The sequence below is a fragment of the Bubalus kerabau genome, chromosome 8 (genome assembly GCF_029407905.1).
Source record: "Bubalus kerabau isolate K-KA32 ecotype Philippines breed swamp buffalo chromosome 8, PCC_UOA_SB_1v2, whole genome shotgun sequence".
NCBI lineage: Eukaryota > Metazoa > Chordata > Mammalia > Artiodactyla > Bovidae > Bubalus > Bubalus kerabau.
In genome coordinates, this window is record NC_073631.1 from 42,930,189 (window position 1) to 42,952,462 (window position 22,274).

General features: G+C 37.4%; 1 protein-coding gene and 1 long non-coding RNA gene across 3 annotated transcripts in view; one reads left to right on the forward strand and one right to left on the reverse strand.

Moving 5' to 3' along the window:
* SEMA3C (semaphorin 3C) overlaps positions 1-22,274 on the forward strand; it is a 213,517-nt gene that overhangs the window by 47,862 nt on the left and 143,381 nt on the right. The window lies entirely within an intron of this gene.
* On the reverse strand, positions 323-2,409 carry LOC129659062 (uncharacterized). Its single transcript, XR_008717774.1, has 3 exons — positions 2,328-2,409; positions 572-670; positions 323-458 (listed from the first exon to the last, which is right to left on the reverse strand). It is a non-coding gene; the product is annotated as an uncharacterized LOC129659062 (long non-coding RNA).

A 22,274-nucleotide genomic window follows, 5' to 3' on the forward strand; every position in this document is an offset into this window, starting at 1 on the left:
GAACCAGAGATTTCCTTAGAAGGCTTTTATACAGTCACTAAAGCTGTTTTTTAATTCATACACTGGCCTTAATGTTTATTATTCTCTAGTTCATTTCACAGTTTTTCTCTACAGTCAACATATTATTACAACCTGAATTGTGATGTTTCAACACAATCTTGTGACCTTTCAGCAGAAATTTATGGTATACATTGAAGCAGTAATATACACATGAAGAAATTCTTCTACAAAGAAACAGTTACTTCAGTATTTCTGCTGAACATGTGGCTAGAGTTTACATCTTGGCTACCTTGCACAAGCCTCCATGAAAAACAGTTCCACTATTTGAAAGAATAGACTGCTGATGTTCTCCCATCAACACTTTCCTCAGAGGTTGAAGTTTCTGCTAGGGCTTTCTGTTTAGATTGCTGGGAGACACTTGCTGCTCATCTTCACTATAGAATTGTCCATACAAAAGGCTGTAAAAACACAGGTTTTTATTCATTTCTTTGCCATATTATAGCATAGTTTTATTTTTTAAAATCAGATATTCTTACAATGTCTCTCATGTTTGAAAAGTTAGTTAATTTACCTTGATTCTTTCTGTAACAGCCTTGTGATCTTGGGCCAGTCTCAAATTTCCCACCTGTAAAGTGTTTCTTACTTGTAAAATTCAAATGGATCCTTATATCTAAAATATTTCAAAGGTTTTGAGGGAAACAAGTTTATCAAATATATGAAATTTTACTTATATATGTCAGTATATAAAATTAGGGATACATTTCTTTTTCTTACAACTTTTTTATGACTATAAAAGGAAAATAAGTCTACCCATGAATTAAAATTTAAATTTGAAGCTAATAAAATTCAAATGAAGAGCGTTAACATAGTAAATGTTTTTTATTGAAATGCCAGTTTTGCTCACAAAGTAACCATGACACTGACTGACCCTAGAGATTAGGGTATAATTCCTTGCATTTATCATAGTGCCTCACACTTAGTGTGGACTAGAAACATTTCTTATAGGAAATAATGGCTACCAAGTGAAAATGAAAGATGAGTGAAGATTCTTGCAAATTATGGGTTATGGTGGTATGAGGTAATTTTGTTGACATCTTGGGTCTTTTCCTCATGATTTAAAGATATGCTTTGATACTGTGAAGGGCTACAGAGCAGTGAATCACTGCAAAGCTGCTTGTGAAGTATGTCTTAGGAAAAGTTGTGAGCTTTTATTTGTGTCCAGGGTGGAAGGAGCAGCAAGACGCATGCATGAGTCATAGGACAAAAACACAAAATGCCATTCCAAAGACAGTGGTGACCTTATGTCTGAGGATGCAGAAACCAAATTGGGGAAATAAGCTGTCTTGTCTCAAAAGTTCATGTAATGAGGATAAAATCAATTTTTTTCCCTTAGAAGGTTATACCATTGAATTATAGAATTACTTTTATTTGGTATTCCAAGTGAGTTACCTCTGCTTAAGTTTGAAACTACCCCAGATCAGGCAGAGTCCAAACATAGACCTTTCTTAGCCTGGTACTGCTGTTTGTAATTTGGAACAAGGGATGCTGTTAAAGGTGTATGCTTCTGCCCCCTGAGAGTTGGAACAATTTCTAAATTCCGTGTTTCCTGTGATGTACTAAGGTAGAATCTACTTTTCTAGGCCCCTTTTAATTTTAGAAAGAGTTTGATTTAGCAATTTGTACATTTTTTTTACTGATTGCTAAATATAAAAAGAAGTACATACGGAAGATTGTGGCATATTAGCAAATACTCAAGAAAAAAGTGTATTATAATAGTAAAATATGAGAGAAATCATTACTTGGTGGAAGAGAACTTCTTGTTTTCTGAATGCTGAGTGTCATGGAATGTCAGGCCATGGAATCTTCATTCTTTTATTTCAAGTGTGCTTACTATCATTCCTCCTTTTTCAAAAATGAGTTTAAATGCATTTCACTTATTGATATGAGCCTTCCATTAAGGATCATTTTCTTTTAAAATTTTTCGTATGTGTAGATCCATTTTTATGTGGAAACTGTCCAACTTAAACATTTGTGTATAAAAGTTTTCCAGAGAACTCTCAAAGAATTCTATTGGATGTCTTTACTGTATTATAGGACTTATACCAAGAAAAGGGAACAAAGACCATATCCAATTAAAACAAGGAAAGAACTCTTGAACCCAGCCATGCATACAAGAAAAATAAATTGTTTGAAGTGAGACATGAGGTAATCGTGACTCCTCAGGGGAGAAGCCAGTACTAATCTGGCTTCTAATGTGCTGGTTGGAGATGAAATGTTTCATTGACATTAGCGCTTAACAAATCACCAAATGTTCAATGAATACTTACTATTTCAGGAGCTCTGTTAAATGCTTTTTCTTCATATGCTCGCACTTCAGCAAATATGTAAATTATATGAGACACAGTTGACAGTGTCAAATACCAGGAAAAAAATGCATTTCCTAAAAATTCCAGAATGTATTTTGAGATTTTACTCAGTGCTATACAGTGATTCAAAGTTCTTGCTACAGTCTAGCCTATGAGGAAATAAAAATACTAGAAGGCATATTGCAGTTTAGGCCATGAAAATACTTCCCAGTAAATGAGGACTGTGTTCATAGACATGACTAACACATCTCATTTCGTATATTGAGATTATTTGAGATGGGATAGGAACATTTTAGTGCTCTAAGCCTTACAGTATTGAATCATAGTGTTTGGGGAACTAGATGTAGTAACATATACAATCACTTATAATGACTAATGTCAACTGTGAATGTGGTTCTCTTTCACATGATCACAGCAAATTTAAAAAATGATCAGGACATTTAAAAGAATACAGTCACTTCCTAGGTACCCAAAGTTTCTGTATGCTATGATTTTTCCCTCTTATAGTTATATTTAGGTTTTACTTAAATATAATGTATTCCAAAATATGTATTATTATATCAAATCAACAGAATCACTGAGCAGTTTATTTCAATATTTTCAGCCAGTAAACAATATTTGTATTCATTTATGGCCAAACTTTTTCAGCCTTTTATGATTTTCAGCACTCTTTCTTTGTCACTGCAAATTTTATGTGGCTTGGCATTTTCTCCTCACACTGTCTTTATGGAAGTGCACTGGCTAAGTTCAAGCTCGGTTCAGTCACTCAGTCATGTCCAACTCTTAGCGGCTCCATGGACTCGCAGCACACCAGGGGGTTTCACTGTCTATAACCAACTCCAGGAGCTTGCTCAAACTCAGGTCTATCGATGGTGATGCCATCCAACCATCACATCCCCTGTTGTCCCCTTGGTTCCTGCCTTCAATCTTTCCTAGCATCAGAGATTTTTCCAATGAGTCAGTTCTTCAATTCAGGTGGCCAAAGTATTGGAATTACAGTTTCAGGATCAGTCCTTCCACTGAATATTCAGAACTGATTTCCTTTAGGATTGACTGGTTTGATCTCCTTGAAGTCCAAGGGACCCTCAAGAGTCTTCTCCAACAAAACAGTTTAGAAGAATCAGTATTTCGGCACTCAGCTTTATTTATACTTCAACTCTCACATCCATACATGACTACTGGAAAAACCATAGCTTTGACTAGATGGACATTTGTCAGTAAAGTAATGTCTCTGCTTTTCTTAATATGCTGTCTAAGTTGGTCATAGCTTTTCTTCCAAGGAGCAAGTGTCTTTTAATTTCATGACTTCAGTGATTTTGGAGTCCCTCAAAATAAAGTTTCTCACTGTTTCCATTGTTTCCCTGTTTGCATGAGGCGATGGAACCAGATGCCATGATCTTAGTTTTTTGAATGTTGAGCTTTAAGCCAACTTTTTCACTCTCCTCTTTTACTTTCATCAAGAAGCTTTTTAGTTCTTCTTCACTTTCTGCCATAAGGGTAGTGTCATCTGCATATCTGAAGTTATTGATATTTCTCCTGGCAACCTTGATTTCAGCTTGTGCTTCATCCAGCCTGGCATTTCACTTGATATACTCTGCATATAAGTTAAATAAGCAGGGTGACAATATACAGTCTTGACAAACTCCTTTCCCAATTTGCAACCAGTCTCTTGTTCCCATGTCCAGTTCTAACTGTTGCTTCCTGATCTGCATACAGATTTGTCAGGAGACAGGTTAAGATAGTCTGGTATTCCCATCTCTTTAAGAATTTTCCACAGTTTGTTGTGATCCACATAGTCAAAGGCTTTGGCGTAGTCAATAAAGCAGAAGTAGATGTTTTTCTAGAACTCTCCTGCTTTTTAAGTGATCCATTGAATGTTGGAAATTTGATTTCTGGTTCCTCTGACTTTTATAAATCCAACTTGAACTTCTGGAAGTACACGGTTCATGTACTGTTGAAGCCTGGCTTGGAGAATTTTGAGCATTACTTTTCTAGCGTGGAAGATGAATGCAATTGTATGGTAGTTTGAGCATTGTTTGGCATTGCCTTTCTTTGGGATTGGAATGAAAACTGACCTTTTCCAGTTGTGTGGTCACTGCTGAGTCTTCCAAATTTGCTGACATATTGAGTATAACACTTTAGCAGCATCATGTTTTAGGATTTGAAATAGCTCAATTAGAATTCCATCACCTCCATTAGCTTTGTTTGTATTGATGCTTCCTAAGGCCCACTTGACTTCGCATTCCAGGAAGTCTGGCTCAGGTGAGTGATCACACCTTCGTGGTTATCTGGATCATGAATATCTTTTTTTGTGTAGTTCTTCTGTGTATTCTTGCCATCTCTTCTTAATATCTTCTGCTTCTGTTAGGTCCATACCATTTCTGTCCTTTATTGTGCCCATCTTTGCATGAAATGTACCCTTGATATCTCTAATTTTCTTGAAGATATGTCTAGTCTTTCCCATTCTATTGTTTTCCTCTATTTTGTTGCATTTATTACTGAGGAAGGCTTTCTTATCTCTCCTTGCTATTCTTTGGAACTCTGCATTCAAATGGGTATGTCTTTACTTTTCTGCTTTGCCTTTTGCTTCTCTTCTTTTCTCAGCTATTTTTAAGGCCTCCTCAGACAACCATTTTGCCTTTTTGCATTTCTTTTTCTGGGGGATGGTCTTGATCACTGCCTCCTATACAGTTTCACAAACCTCCATCCATAGTTCTTCAGGCACTCTGTCATATCTAATCTCTTGACTCTATTTGTCACTTCTACTGTATAATCGTAGGGATTTGATTTAGGTCATACCTGAAAGGTCTAGTGGTTTACCCCACTTTCTTCAGTTTTAGTCTGAATTTTTCAATAATGAGTTCATGATCTGAGCCACAGTCAGCTTCCAGTCTTGTTTTTGCTGACTGTATAGAGCTTCTCCATCTTTGGCTGCAAAGAATAGAATCAATCTGATTTTCGGTGTTGAGCATCTGGTGATGTCTCTGTGTACAGTCTTCTCTTGTGTTGTTGGAAGAGGGTGTTTGCTATGACTGGTGCGTTCTCTTGGCAAAACTCGGTTAGCTTTTACTCTGCTTCATTTTGTACTCCAAGGCCAAACTTGCCTGTTACTCCATGTATCTCTTGAATTCCTATTTTTGCATTCTAGTCCCCTACGATGAAAAGGACATCTTTTTTGGGGGTGTTAGTTCTAGAAGGTCTTGTAGGTCTTCATAGAACCATTCAGCTTCAGCTTCTTCAGCATTAGTGGTTGGGGCATAGACTTGGATTACTGTGATATTGAATGGTTTGCCTTGGAAGTGAACAGAGATCATTCTATTGTTTTTGAGATCGCACCCAAGTACTGCATTTTGAACTCTTTTGTTGACTATGAGGGCTACTCCATTTCTTCCATCAGATTCTTGCCCACAATAGTAGATATAATGGTCATATGAGTTAAATTCATCCATTCCAATCCATTTTAGTCCACTGATTCCTAAAATGTTGATGTTCACTCTTTCCATCTCCTATTTGACCACTTTCAATTTACTTTGATTCATGGACCTGACATTCCAGGTTCCTAATATTGTTTTTTATAGCATTGGACTTACTTCCATCACAAGTCACATCCACAACTGGATATTGTTTTCATGTTGGCTCCATTTCTTCATTGTTTCTGGAGTTATTTCTCCACTTTTCTCTAGTAGCATATTGGGGGAGTTCATCTTTCGGTGTCATATCTTTTTGCCTTTTTGTACTGTTCATGGGGTTCTCAAGGCAAGAATACTGAAGTGGTTTGCCCTTCCCTCCTCTGGGGGACCATGATTTGTCAGAACTCTCCACCATGACCCATCCATCTTGGGTGGCCCTACACAGCATGGCTCATGTTTTCATTGAGTTAGACAAGGCTCTGGTCCATGTGATCAGTTTGATTAGTTTTCTGTGATTGTGGTTTTTATTGTCTGCCCTCTGAAGGATAACGATAAGAGGCTTATGGAAGCTTCCTGATGGGAGAGACTGACTGTGGAGGATACTGGGTCTTGTTTTGATGGGTGAGGCCATGCCCAGGAAAACCTTAGAAGGGGCAAAATTGCCTTTAGAATCAAACCCCATACCCGTCAGAGATGCTTGAAGGGCTCAAAGAAAACCTTGTATGCACCAGGACCCAGAGACCCCGTATAGACTGTGTCAGATCTGCCTTTGAGTGTTTGAGTGTCTCCGAAGTTACAGGTCATCAGTGGCCTACCACAGGGGTAGGGCCTCTGGGTGCAGTAGACCTGGGTCACACAGTGTGTGGCATAAGCCCTCTTGGAGGAAGTCACCATTAACCCCACCATAGAGCCTTGAAGCAGTAGACCTACAAACTGCAGAAGAATTAAACCAAATAAATTATCTCACTGTTAAGAAAATTCTAGGACCCACAACAGACATCCCAACCTGGGGAGCTGGCAAAGGGACTTAACCCCCAGGGAATTTGACTTTGGAGGCTGTTGGGATTTAAATTCTGTAAATTACAGAATTTACACATGACTGGGGAAACAGACTCTTGGAGGACGCGAACAAAACCTTGGGCACACCAGGACCTAGGATAAAGGAGCTGTGACCCCATAAGAGACTGACCCAAACTCACCTGTGAGTGTCCAGGAGTCTCCAGCTACAGGGTCGGGGGCCCTGAGTGCAGCAGTGCATGGGACCCTTTGAAGGAGGTCACCAGTATCTTCATTACCTCCATCATAGTTTGGTCTCAGGTCAAAAAACAGGGCAGGAACATAGCCCCGCCCATCCACAGAAAATTGGATTAAAGGTTTACTGAGCAAGGCCCTGCCCTTTAGAACAGGACCAGGTGCATTGGTTAATCAAAAGTTTTTAGTCCTGTTCATTGGTTATCTCCACAGGGAACAATACCAGTCCAGTTCTCTAACTTTATTTCAACTCACTGCTGAGGCTTCTGCTGCTGTTATGAAACCAATTATAGATGCAAATAATTCTTTCCATGATTACTAAGATAAATACCACATGTAAGAGAGGATTGATTTTGTCATACTACAAAAGATCAACTCTGGGGGATGTAACAGCAATTGTAGCATTCTGTTTCCTAATCAATTACACATGCAGAACTCTTCCAATGGTGCTATAACTTGTCCATTATTTCTTGTAAGCAATGTGTAAAACTCAGAGTGTACTCAGAGAAAGTTTTTAATCTGTTTTCTTGGAAGCTAGTGCTGCTACATTAATGTTAAAAATCAACATCATAAACCACATCTTACCGGTTGTTTTTTAATATGACACAAGAGTAGCTAAGAACTATAGATAGAAGGAGATGGCAACCCACTCCAGTACTCTTGCCTAGAAAATCCCATGGATGGAGGAGCCCGGTAGGCTATAGTCCATGGGGTCGCAAGGAGTCGGACACGACTGAGCGACTTCACTTCACTATAGATAGAATAATATTTGAGTTTCTTTTGGAAGAATAATAGTGTTGGTCTTAATGAGTTCTTGGGTAAAATGATTGATAAACTTGAGATTCTTGTGTGTCTCTGTGTTCTCAGGCAGTAAAAAATAACAGGCTTAAAACTTTTTGGTAGAAGATCATTCTTTAAAGAAGCACCACTGTACATCCCAGCAATCAAAAAGTTACAATTGCATAAGAATGATTATTATTGAATATTTACAATGCAGGGGACATGCTGATTTATTTCTTACTGTAGTATGGTCTACATTTGGGTAAGGTTATTGTTTTAAATGGAGATAAGAGTGAACATTAATGGAGATAAGAGTGAACATTTTAAAACCTTAAAAGGCACAGATCTTTTGAAAGATTTTAATCAATTATGTAGCATGTATTTCTAAGATAAGCAACCACTGTGATTTTTAAACATAGTGAATCTCCAGGGCATCATTCAAATGCATTCATTTAATTAACAAGTATGTATTATTTAGCACTATTATCCACTTAGAACACATCAGTGAACACAACAGATCCCCCTTCTGTTTGGACCTTATGTTCTTGGGGAAGTGAAGAAGTGAAGTCGCTCAGTCGTGTCCGACTCTTTGCGGCCCCATGGACTGGGGGCCCACCAGGCTCCTCCAGCCATGGATTTCTCCAGGCAAGAGTACTGGAGTGGGTTGCCATTTCCTTCTCCATCTTGGAGAAGGGGACAGATTAAAAAAAAAAAAAGGACAAATAAGTAAATTTGTATTTTAGACAGTAGTAAGTACTATGGAAAAGAAAAAAGGAAAGGTTAATGGTGTTTTGCAGAGATGGGGGAGGTCAGGTGGCAGTTTTAAAATGGTAAGTCAGGGTAGGCCTCTTTCAGACTGTGAGATTTACAGAGACTTGAAGAAGATGTGGGATAACCAAGGGAATATCTGTGGGAAGAGCATTCCAGACAGAGGAAGAGAGCCAGAGTAAAGGTCCAGTGGTGTGAGTGAGCACTCCTGCAATATGCTAAGAAGAAGGCCAGTGTGACTGAAGCAGAGTGAGAGATAAGCGATGTGCATGCATGCATGTGTGCTCAGTCATGTCCGACCCCTGGAGACCCAATGGACTGTAGCCGCCAGGCTTCTCTGTCTATGGAATTTTCCAGGCAATACATCCTGGAGGGGGTTGCCATTTCTTTCTCAAGGGGATCGTCCCAATCCACGGATCAAATCCATATCTCTTGCATCTCCTGCTTGGGCAGGCAGATTGTTTACCAGCTGAGCCACCTCAAAGTAAAAATGTCTTGAAGGGACAGGTTGCTGCAGATACCTTTAAGACAGTACCATGATGACTGCCTTTCAGAGAAGAGCACTGGATTTTCTGAAAACTGGATAGAGAAACTTTTTAAATCTCTTGGCTCAAGATTATCTGGAATTAGGTTTGGTACGGTGTCCAAATTCATTTTAAACACCAGCTTATCTCTTCATGATTTGTCTTCTTTTATTCTTATATTTGGAGAAGGCAATGGCAACCCACTCCAGTACTCTTGCCTGGAAAATCCCATGGGTGGAGGAGCCTGGTAGGCTGCAGTCCATGGGGTGGTGAAGAGTTGCACACGATTGAGCGACTTCACTTTCACTTTTCACTTTTATGCATTGGAGAAGGAAATGGCAACCCACTCCAGTGTTCTTGCCTGGAGAACTCCAGGGACGACGGAGCCTGGTGGGCTGCCATCTGTGGGGTCGCACAGAGTCAGACACAACTGAAGCGACTTAGTAGTAGTAGCATTCTTATATTCGTACTCCATGCTGGTGTGGCTTTAGCGAATGCACACATGTGCATACACATTTGTTGTTGCTCAGTCATTCAGTCATGTCTGACTCTTTTTGACTCCATGGACTGCAGCACGCCAGGCTTCCCTGTCCTTCACCATCTCACAGAGCTTGCTCAAACTCATGTCCATTGAGTCCGTGATGCCATCCAACCATCTCGTCCTCTGTCATCCCCTTGTCTTCCTGCCTTCAGTCTTTCCCAGCATCAGGGTCTTTTCCAATGAGTCGGCTCTCTCTGCATCAGGTGGCCAAAGTATTGGAGCTTCACCTTCAGCACCAGTCTTTCCAATGGATATTCAGGATTGATTTCATTTAGGATGGACTGATTGGATCTCCTTGCAGTCCAAGGGATTCTCAAGAGTCTTCTCCAACACCTGTTTGAAAGCATTAATTCTTTGGCGCTCAGCCTTCTTTATGGTCCAACTCTCACATCTATACATGACTACTGGAAAAACCATAGCTTTGACTAGATGGACCTTTGTCGGCAAAGTAATGTCTCTGCTTTTTAATATGCTGTCTAGGTTTATCATAGCTTTCCTTTCAAGGAGCAAGAGTCTTTTAATTTCATAGCTGCAGTCACCATCTGCAGTGATTTTGGAGCCCAAGAAAAGAAAGTCAGTTACTGTTTCCATTGTTTCCCCATCTATTTGCCATGAAGTGATGGGGCCGGAATCCATGATCTTAGTTTTTTGAATAGTGGGTTTTAAGCCAGCTTTTCATTCTCCTCTTTCACCTTCATCAAGAGGCTCTTTATTTCCTCTTTGCTTTGCGTCATGCGAGTGGTGTCATCTTCTTATCTGAGGTCGTCCACATTTCTCCCAGCAACCTTGATTCCAGCTTGTGCTTCATCCAGTCTGGCGTTTCACATGATGTACTCTGCATGTAAGTTAAATAAGCAAGGTGACAATATACAGCCTTGACGTCCTCCTTTCCCAGTCTGCAATCAGTCCTTTGTTCCATGTCAGGTTCTAACTATTCTTGACCTGCATACAGGTTTCTCAGGAGGCAGGTCAGGTAGTGTGGTATTACCATCTCTTGAATTTTCCACAGTTTATTGTCATCCACATCGTCAAAGACTTTAGCATAGTCATTGAAGCAGAGGTAGATGTTTTTCTAGAATTCTCTTGCTTTTTCTATGATCCAACGGATGTTAGCAATTTGATCTCTGGTCCCTTTGTCTTTTCTAAATCCAGCTTGAACATCTGGAAGTTCTCACTTCACGAACTGTTGAAGCCTAGCTTGGAAAATTTTGAGCATTAGTTTACTAGCCTGTGAAGTGGGTACAATTGTGCAGTAGTTTGAACATTCTTTGGCATTGCCTTTCTTTGGGATTGGAATAAAAACTGACCTCAGGCCAACCTACAGGGAGGGAACACATCCCCACTCATCAGCAGAAAATTGGATTAAAGATTTACAGAGCATTGTCTGGCCCATCAGAGCAAGACCTAGTTTACCCCATAGCCAGTCTCTCCCATCAGGAAGCTTCCACAAGCCTGTTTTCTTCATCCATCAGAGGGCAGACAGAATGAAAACCACAATCACAGAAAACTAAGTAACTGATCACATGGATCACAACCTTGTCTAAGTGAATGAAACTATGAGCCATGCAATGTAGGGCCATCCAAGATGAATGGGTCGTGGTGGAGAGTTCTGAAAATGTGGTCCACTGGAGAAGGGAATGGCAAACCAGTTCAACATTCTTACCTTGAGAACTCCGTGAATAGTATGAAAAGACTAAAAGGTAAGACACTGAATGATGAACTCCCCAGGTCAGAAGGTGCCCAATAGGGTACTGGAGAAGAGCGGAGGAATAGCTCCAGAAAGCATGAAGAGGCTGAGCCAAAGTGGAAGCAATGCCCAGGTGTGGATGTGTCTGGTGGTGAAAGTAAAGTGCATACACATACATGCACACAGAACTAGATGGATGGGCGGATGACTAGAAAGAAAACTTTTCTAGGACCAATTATATTCATGTATATAAATAAATATTCATGAATAAATGCATATATTTATGGTTCATAACATTTCGTGAATAATTTAATACATGTCCTGAAAGAGTGTTATATGTTTTTGGAATCTGGCCCCCCCTTCCTTCTGCAGCATCTTGTGAGTATTATCAGGTGGCTGCAGTCTTGCTGCCTTTATATCTGTCTCTTGCCCCCTGACTGAAAAGAATCAAGTGCTACTCTTTCTAGTACTATTAGATTCCCTGTGCTTTGAAATTCTACAGCCTTTGTCTGTGAAGGGATTTTGTTCTGTCACTTCTTGTCCCTTGTATCCAACAAATTCTGTTTTTTTATATAGATTTTTTATATGGACCTTTTTAAAAAAAATCTTTATTGAATTTCTTGCAGTATTGTTTCTGTTTTACATTTTTACTTTTATCTGCAATTCCCATGGGATCTTAGTTCCGCGACTAGGGATCAAATCTGCACCCCCAGCATTGGAGGATGAAATCTTAACCACTGGACCTCCTGGGAAGTCCCCCAACAAATCCTGCTTAAATGACATGCTCAGATGTTTCCAGTCATTAAGCTATTGCTTTGTAGGTCCAGTTTTCTAGCAGTGTCTAACTGTTTTCTCCTGTTCAATACCAAGCTCTTTATGTGCATTTCTGTGTGTGCTTTTTGCACATCAAATCCTCCCCTTTCATCTTCAGGCCTCTGCAGTTGGGATTCTTCCCATGTTATCTCACTGATGAGTCTCCTACCTCTTTACTGCTATGTTAGTGTTCTTTTCATTATCTGATTTGATCTCTTTATAACATTCGAGGCAATGGACCCCGTTTCTCCTTGAAAATATTCTTTTCTTTGGCTTCAATGACAATATTATTTCAAGTTATTTTCTACCTTTAAGGCAACGCAACTTATTTCTAATCTTTTCAGATCCCTCCTTTGTACCAACTTCGTAAATACCAGTGTCTGTAGGGCCACCTTCCACACTCTGGACAGTCTCAACTCCTGGCAAACCTTCCATCAGTATCTTCATGATATCATCCTTCCCAGATGTATCTCCAGTTGAGGTCTCTCCACAGTTATGTAGAACTGTGTCCTAGATACCAGTGTGAAAATCCATATCCCATAGGCACCCTTAAATTCAAGATGTCAAACTAAACATCTTTCTCTCCTTTGCCCTATATTTAGTGAATGGCAGCCCTAAATACCCCAGTGTCCAAGCTAAGAACCTGAGCATTTTTAAGAGCAATTTTAAATTCATAGGATAATTGAGAGTCAGGTACAGAGATTTCCTATATACTCTTCAGCATGCACAGCCTTCCTCATTATTAATACCCCCACCAGGGAGGTATATTTATTACAACGAGTGAACCTACTATGACACAATATTATCACCCAAAGTCCGTAGTTTACATTATTCTGTGGGTTTGGATAAGTATATAATGACAGATATCCATACTATAGTATCATACAGAATATATTCTCTTTGAGCACTATTCTTAATTCCTTTTTCACTGCCTCTATATGATCAATTACTTTGATTTTTATAGTTTATAACACAAAACTTCCTAAATTACCTGTGTCCCAATGTAAACTTTTGTGAAATTATGTTTATTTTTATTCTGTAAAACTTGAAACAGATACAATAAATTCCATCATGAAAATAAAATTCACATTAATGGAAAAGGCTCTAATCATCAAAAGTTATTAAATTTGAACAAATAATGTATAAATTTTAACCTTGTCATTGCAAAAGCAAAAGTGCGATTTAGGTTGAAAGAAATAATTCCACTTGTAGTGATAATTCAGTACATAAGATCTATTGAGAAAAACTTTGCCTTTTTTGAGTCATATTGCTTCCAGTTGCACTACATTCAACCTCACATGTCATAAACTATATTTTACATTTCAATGTCCATGAGTTAATTTGGAGAAAAAATTTTAAATACAAAATACTTTGTTAAATCTGTTTTCTTTTTTTTCACAGTGATTTATTTATTTATTTATTTTGCACAAATTTTATTTTATTTTATTTTATTTTTAAACTTTACAATATTGTATTGGTTCTGCCATATATTGATGCAGAATAAAAGACTAGGATGGGGAAATATTTAGAGTACATAATTCTAAAACTGTAAAAATGAAATTTAATTTTAAGAAAAGAAGGAAAAATCAATGTGAATATATATATATGTGTGTGTGTGTGTGTGTGTGTGTATTTTTTTTAGTTCCATCTGTCAACTAATAAGTGTATTTAAAGAGAAATGTAGTAAAAATACTGTTTGAAACATCAGTGGCCATTATCACTAATGGCCAAAGATAACATTGAGATAAGATTAGATGGTGGAACATATGATAATTAAAGTTACACTTTAGATCACTCTTTAAAGGAATTTTAAAAATAATAATCATTTAGTATAAAGGAAAGTGTTTCTGCCAAAGTTAAAGAATCTCAGGATACAAAGAACTTAACAGTTGTAGGAGAATGAGGCAAAACATTCCAAATATGAAAAAAAAAAAATTCAGTAGGACATGACTAACAAATATTATAACTGGGAATGCATAGTAAGCTAGAACAGTTGTTAAAAATATATGGTAGCCTCTGCAGAGAAAGTTTATCATTAAGAATGATTTACACATTTCCTGTGATACTGTGCTCAGATTTTGTATATGATCAACATATATTCATAATCTTATCATTATCTTTTTCCAGGATAACTATAATTGCTTTGGACTTTACAGGGTTGGCTCAGAAGCAAACTGTTGTATATCAGAAATGTAATCTCCACAACTTACAGCTAGCTAGTGGCCCTCTAACATGACAGATGGCGCCCTGCCTGTCTTAAGCAGCTTGTGGGACAAAGCTGAATGTCAACACCACTGGGATGTAATCATTGCAATCTCTTGGGTCCAGTTTGGCGTGACTGAAAGCAGTTCCCCAGAAATTGCTGGAAGCAATGCAGTGATAGAAAGAGCAAAGAAATGGGAGCTTTTTGAGACCAGTAGCATTTTCATTTTACTGACAAGTGTTTTCACGCAGCCTGAGAATAAGTATTTTTCATATGACAAATCAAACTGACAAGAAAATTGAAAAAAAAAATCAATTTTCTGTGTAACCTAATTTAAATATTATCAGAGTGTCTTTTATTTATATTGCAGAAAGAGCTGAATAGCTCAAAACAGTTTTGAAAAAAAAATGCTTTTAATGATTAAAAAGCAATATCAATTATATTTAAATTGTTTGCTAAATAACTTGATAATGCTTTGTTATATTTTAAGACATACATTGTAAATTACTCATTTAATTTAATCTTTAGAACAACCCTATAAGTTAGATATTATCATTAGCTCCAATTTATAGGTGGTGAATGAGGCACAGAGAAGTCATTTATGACACAAAACCAGCGGTAGATCAAGGGCCCTAGCCAAGACATCTAGTTTCGGAGTCTTTGGTCTTAATCATTTTACTTCTCTGTATTCTGCCTTGTATGTTTCTTTAAAATGCTCAATCCACCTGTGTAGCATAGTAGTACCTATGAAGATTATGGGGCTTGATACTGAAAACATAATGGAAGATAATCTAAAATTCCAAAGATACTAAAAAATAGATCATTAGAGAAATTATTAATATATGAATTGATTACTCATAAATTTCTCTCCAGAAAAGTGCCTTTAAGTTATATATATAGAACTTAAAGGCACTTTAAGTGCCTATATATATATATATATATATATAAATATGCGTGCTGAGTCATTTCAGTTGTGTCTGACTCTTTGCAACTCTGTGGACCGTAGCCCGAGAGGCTCCTCTATCCATGGAGCCTCAAGAAAGAATACTGGAGTGGGTTGCCATACCTTCCTCCAGGAGATCTTCCTGACACAGGGATTGAACCCAAGTCTCTTATATCTTCTGCATTGTGTGTGTGTGTGTGTGTGTATAAATGTATATATACTAAGGATGCTGAAAATGCTTTTTATTAGTAAAAAATTAACATCCCCAAACAGATATGCTTCCATGTGCCTTTTAGTGGGGTGAGGGGACTTTATATAAATGTCACAACTCCTTTTCTGATTTATAAATGGCACAGACATTTCTCTTATACATGAAAACAGGCATCTAAAAGACATACTGCTGATCGTAGTTAACAAAATCTGGGCACTATGTATGTATTATCTCATTTAATCTTCACAATAGCCCATGAGAAAAGTGTTGTTTATTATAACTTCATTTTACAGATGAAGAAGCTAGAGAGAGAAGTAACTTGCCCACAGCATTTTAAATAATGCATAGAACAAGGTGATACATCTGTGGTAAAAGCAATTGCATACTGTATAGATATAATTCATTTGCCTATTGTATCAACCAACCACTAAGCAAGGGATGGTGAGAGCCTAAACAGTGTGAGGAGAATACCTGAGGAACTGTAACTGCTAGTTGTGACTTTTTCTTGTAGGCGTTGGTTGGAACAGTCTATTCTAACTAGTAGAAGCAATAGACAGGCCCTTAAGGAATTTGCAGTCTAACTGTTGAAATTACTCATACTGTGAAAAATTGTAAGATGATGGATTATGAATTCTTAGTGTAAACAAGGAGTAGCATAAGAGTCTCAGAGGGGCAGTTGTGGTTTAAGGATACCTCCCACAACATCTCCACTCTGAGAAAGGGGCTCTGAGGTGGATCTTGGAGGAAGAAAAGGTAAAGTAAGGTGTAGGTGGGAGGAAGGGCTTTATCATTGGGAAAGGCAAAAGCAAAAACCAAATTCATGATGCACTTGTGCACTTGAGAGTTGAAAGGGGTGGAGCCTGGTGAACATTTCATTGAAACTTCTGCTCTTGCCCCTTATGATCTACTTTCTACAAAATGACTGGTTGTCTTTTTAAAACAAATGAGAAAGTGTTTCTCCCTGTATACTGCAATTCAATAATTTTATACTTCACAGAGAATCAAGAACCAAATCCTGCAAAATGAGTCCCTGCTGAGAAGTCTCACCCACACAGTGTGTGTGGGAAGAGAAAGGTGACTTTAACCAGTGAATCAGACCAGAACAGATAGCACTGGGGAGGGCATCAGTCTTGAAGAAGCCATGAGGATTGGTGGAGCCTGTGGCTTCCTCAAATGCTATATTAAGTTCTACTCCACTTCAGCTGCCCCATGTAAAAATAGCTTTTCTTTTTCTTGGTATTCTGGTCCATTTAAGACCATCCAGAAATCCAGATTTTTATGTGAAATCCCTTTTTGAAAATATTTGGCTCAATAAGAATAGTGGAAGAAAAAGAAAGGAAAAAAAAAAGCACTGTGCAGACAAAATACATCTGTAAGACAGATGTCTAGACCAGAACCCAGGCCACTAGTGTCTGACCTCTGCTCTGCTCAGTCTGGCTCTGCCTTGCTCCTCAACCTCAGTTCCTACTACACTTTCTCCTGCCCACAGCATTCTCGCCACAGTGGCTTCCTTTCACATTATAACAATTTTTGATCTCTTCCATACTCTGGGTCCTTCATGCTTCTTCTTTTCTCTGTCTACAATTGTTTGGGGTCCTTCTCATTCTTCAGGCCTCAGCAAGACTTTCACTCCCTTGGAATAGTATTTCCTGACTCCTGTCTGAAATTCTTACCTGAGCCCGTGCCCTTTGTTTCCCTCCTTTCTTCCACTGGTTCTCAAAAGTGTGGTCTGGGGATCCCTGGAGACCCCCGTGATCCTTTCAAGAGGGCCCACAAAGTAAAAACTAGTTCCATTGTAGTAGTAAGATGTATTGTTTTTGCTTTCTGTTTTCACTTACATTCTTTCATGATTGAATAGTGGAATTTTCTAGAAGCCATATGACAGGTGATACTGTAACACACTGAATGCAGAAGCAGATATGAAAATTCTACTCTCTTCTATTAAACCAAAGAGAGCTGAAAAATATGTAAAACACCACTACTCTTCTCATTAAACTTTTGCTTTGAAAATACAGTTGTTTTCATAAAATCACATTACTAACATTAATATGCAGTGGGCTTTATGGTTGTTCTTAATACATTAATACATATTATAACTTTTGCAATTTTAATTTCTGTTATGGTAAATATCACTAAACATAGACCCAAAACAAGTTCTTTGATATACATAATAATTTTTAAGGATGAAAGGGGTCTTGAGACCAAAATTTTGAGAATTGTTGCTTTAAGATATTGTATATATCAAACACAAAAATTGCCTTTTATTTACTTGTTTCTTCCACTAAAATACAGGTGCAGTGTGGGTAGGTACTTTATTGTATTCACCACTTCAACCATCTTCAGCATCTAGAACAGTGCCTGAAGCATAATGCACACTCAGCAAACATGGGGAATAAGTGAATTAGTAAATGAACGTAAGATGTCCAAATGGGAATTCTGTTTAGAAGGATAAGTTTGAGCAAGCTCTGTAAAAAGTCTAGCATACGAGGAAGGGCTGTGAAACTGATCATGCACTTAATGCAGAAAATTAAAGGTCTGCAAATGAAGAAGTAACAGTTGCAAGTGGTATATTTAAGAAATTATTTTATAGTAGAAGTTAAATGAAATCAAATCATCCTTAATTTTTTTTTTCTTTTTCCCACACATCTTTATCAACTCTTCAACCCACTCTTCCTTTGGCTTTTTGAGGAGGATATTTTTGAAACCCATGTACATTTCTTACAGCTGTAAATACATTATGTCCTAATGAATGAGGTCATATCAATTTCAATGGAACACTGACAGAAACACAATTTAGTTCATTAGTAAGGCATGACAAATTTATAGTCAGAAACTCATGTTGACTTTTATAGAGGAATATAAATTAAATGTGGGCAGTATTAAAGTCTGAACTCACTGGGGCAAAAATACACATATTCCTCCAAGGCAAGCTGCTAATATAAAGCAAGGAGATGTATCTGTGGTGTAATTTGAAGGGCTCCAGGGGAGGTCTTTCTCCCTCCACCCAGGGGGCACAAGTGTTTCAACTCTACCATTAGAGAGACCTTCTTTGAAGTGACTCTTTCTGCTGTGCTCTTTTAAAATACAAATCCCATAGAGAACGTTAAGAATTTGGTACCAAGCTGCTGTATTTAATTCTGCCTCTGTGTTATATTAGCTGCATGATCTTGGGCAACTAATTTAACATTTCTATGCTTCAGTTTATGCATTGTAAAATAGAGACACCAATAGAGTTGTTGTGAGAACTGAATAACACATGTAAAGATAATTGGTACGGTCCCTACATGTGGTATGTCCACTGGCAGTGTTAGTGTTTATTGTTATGTCATTGTGGGTAGCATCATAGGAGACTGGGTGTTAAGGAGAACTACCTTTGGAACTAAATGACCAAGAAATCGCGATTAAGTAATTTAGCATATCTAAACTTTGATATCCTAATTTAGATTAATAAAAATAAGAGACAGCTGACTTTAGTTCAGTTAAAACGAAGAAAATGTTTTTAACAAATGGATGTGCTGAGTAAAAGGAATAAATAATAACTTTCTTAAAAAAATTAATGATGGGGAAAGAACTAATATACAGTCTGCAGAGCACTTTAATGGAGGCATCTACAAGATGCTGTGGAATCATGGAAAAGGAAGATGGCAGTTTTGATTACTGTCATCAGACAACACATGAAAGAGAAAGGAGTTTTTCAGATGGACTTTGGACATATTAGAAAGGTTTTATGCAATTCAAGTGGGATAGGGTAATTCCAGGTAGGAAAGGTTCTGATTGAACCTCTTTCTATAAGGAGGAGCGCACAGTACTTAGCACACAATAGGAGGTGACTTAGTGGAAACTTCATATTGGGGGAAAAAAGAGTTCAGAAATACCATGGAGAACATGGAAGCTTATGAGTTATAGACTGGGCTTGTACTCTTCAAGAAAAAGAGACACTTTGAAAATTTATGGACATGAAAGGTTTTGATCATCTGTGATCATCTGTTCTATAAAAAATAAACTATGGTAACAAGGCAAGGGAAGAAATGGTGAGAAGTGAGAGTAAAGTCTAAAAAAGTAACCGGAAGAAAGAGGGACCTGAAGTCAGAGTTACAGATGACGAGATTCTCGACATGAAACCTTTAGATCTGAGGCTCTTTTTTGCTTTGAGAAATGAAGGAATGAGGGTCAAGGATGATACTGGAGTCTGCATCCCAGAAACTGGAAAGATGTGTTTAAGCAAATAGTGTTTAAAAGAAAGGAAAAGCTGGTTTGGGGGAAGAAAATAATACTTCTACCAATAGATTCTCTGATTCTAAATACCAGGAGAAGGAAAACATATTAGTCAAAAGCATATGTGAGATGCTCACGGCTCCTCTGATTCACTGCCCTCATGCCACAGTGCCTGGCATGGAGAGCATCATAAATATGAATCCAGCTCTGGTGCAAGGGCTCTGGTGTTGGGTCTGGAAAGGCAAAGGCAAAGAATGTAGAACGAGGGATGAAGCTATGTAGAAAAACATCATATATTGCACATTTTTACTTCTTCTGTGAGAGTTTTTATGAGGCTATAAATGTTAAAAGTAACAGAAAATTTGTGCTCTTAACATTTAAGAATTGATCTATGAACAAGTAGGTTTATATATCAAGTGGTTTCTGCTTCTCTTGTAATGAGATGCTGATTTTCTTTGCTGCTAAAAACCACACTTACATTAGCATTTTGGTAGCTAATTACAGTTAATTATAACATTAAATTCATATGTGATTACTTACAAGCTTGCCAAATCTGTGTGTGTATGGGGGCATTCTAGTTCATTCATCTAAGTTACTAAAAATTTTACTGAGTTATAATAATACCAGGATTTTATATAAAAATACCCTTTTGAAAAATCTCCTGTATCCTCATTGTAGTTAAAATTTTAGTTACTCATAATTTATCCATTTGACATATACCAGGCATTTTATGCTCTTAAATATACATTTAACATAGGTTTTATGAATAGTAAATAGTCTATCATAATTTTAAATGTATATTTTAGTGTTATAGCTTCTGCTTTGACAAAACAAGCTTGTAATGCATTTAATATGGGTAATTCCCAATTTAATAATAAATTATTTTCCATGATGTTGTTAGTTGTTTGTTCTAGTTCCCTTTATGACACCTGGAATAGCTACAATAGCAACTATAGAATCACATAGACATCAGCTATGGAGTCCTGCAATCTGCTACTTGTGGAATTTCTCCAGCCTACTACAATAAACTCTCCTTCTCCTACTCCAAACAACACATTTTGACATCATCATATAAATTTCATAAATAATCTTTGCTTCCCGTGAGAGGAAAGCATATGGTCATCAGCTGGTTACAAATATATGACTAATGAATATCTATATTAATAATCAGTATCCCATTTTAAATTATTAGGAGGGATCTAGAGAGAAAAGAAGTGATTGCCGTTTCTGATGCTGCATCAGTCTGTCATTTGTTTTGTTTGTTTTAACTGGAAGACAGAAGTTCAACATCCTCTCTTCTAGAAGTTACAATTTGCTACCTGCAGGTCAGTTTGACCCACAGATCTACACAGCATTAAAAAAAATCTGCAAAATTTAAAAAAAATGATACAGATAAGCTCATTTACAAGACAGAAACAGACTCACCAACTTAGAGAAGAATTTATGGTTACTGGGGGGCAAATGGGGGGGAGGAATGGATAGATTGGGAGTTTGGAATTGACATGTACACACTGCTGTATTTAAACTAGATTACCAAATAACTAACAAGGATGTACTATACAGCACAAGGAACACTGCTCAATGTTCTGTAATAACCTAAATGGGAAAAGAATTTGAAAAAGTTTCTATTTATCATCAGTTTATAGTATCTTCTGGCCTTTTTGACTCATTTGCATTACATATATGGTCTCTAAAGATATAGAATGCTTCCCTTTCATGATATTTTCTTCAGGGAGAAGGTTAACTAGTGTGTGTGTGGGGTGTGTGTGTATGTGTATACATGTGAATATATAAAGAATTGATAAATACGCACTCAGCACTATAATGCCACTTTATACCCTCATTTTCTTCCCTGGTTTCAAATTTATCACATTCACAAAGCACCTGGGACAAGAAAGGGAAACACAGGGAGGTCAATGGACTCAACACTGTATACAAAAGACAGTGGGATTAATTTCACAGTATTTTTATGTATTAGTGATTTCTAAACTCTGATATTTTCCAATACTGCCATTTTCATTCGGATATTTTCCCAATATGAAAATAGTTGCCTTATGTATATACCAGCATAAATATATTTCTCTTTGCTTGAAAGGACATATTTTGATTATTTCAATATATTCTCCTGCAACCATTAACATAAAATATTACTAATTCTCACAGTAGCATGTTAAATTGGTAATTTATTGTTTAGCTCATATATTAACAAATACTTCCCAAATAAGTATTCCTCAAACAGGCATTCCAGGAGGACCCGGAATTCTCTCAGTTTGTTCTGCTTATCAGAAACCTACTCATTTTTGTTGGTTCACAAGCATCATTGTTTCCACATCTTCAGTGTCACATTACTCTCTGTGTTCTCTCTAAGCACATCTAGTTAAGCAAATATGTCTTATTTAATTTTTATACCATAGAAATATTATGTTAAAATGCAGTGTCTCTAAATGCATATAATGTTCTATATATTTTAAATTTTTTATATGTTGAGTGATTATTTTAGATTGTTTTAGAGTTACAAAAAATTAAAAGAATGAGCCCCTTCAACATTAAGTTACTGTTTCT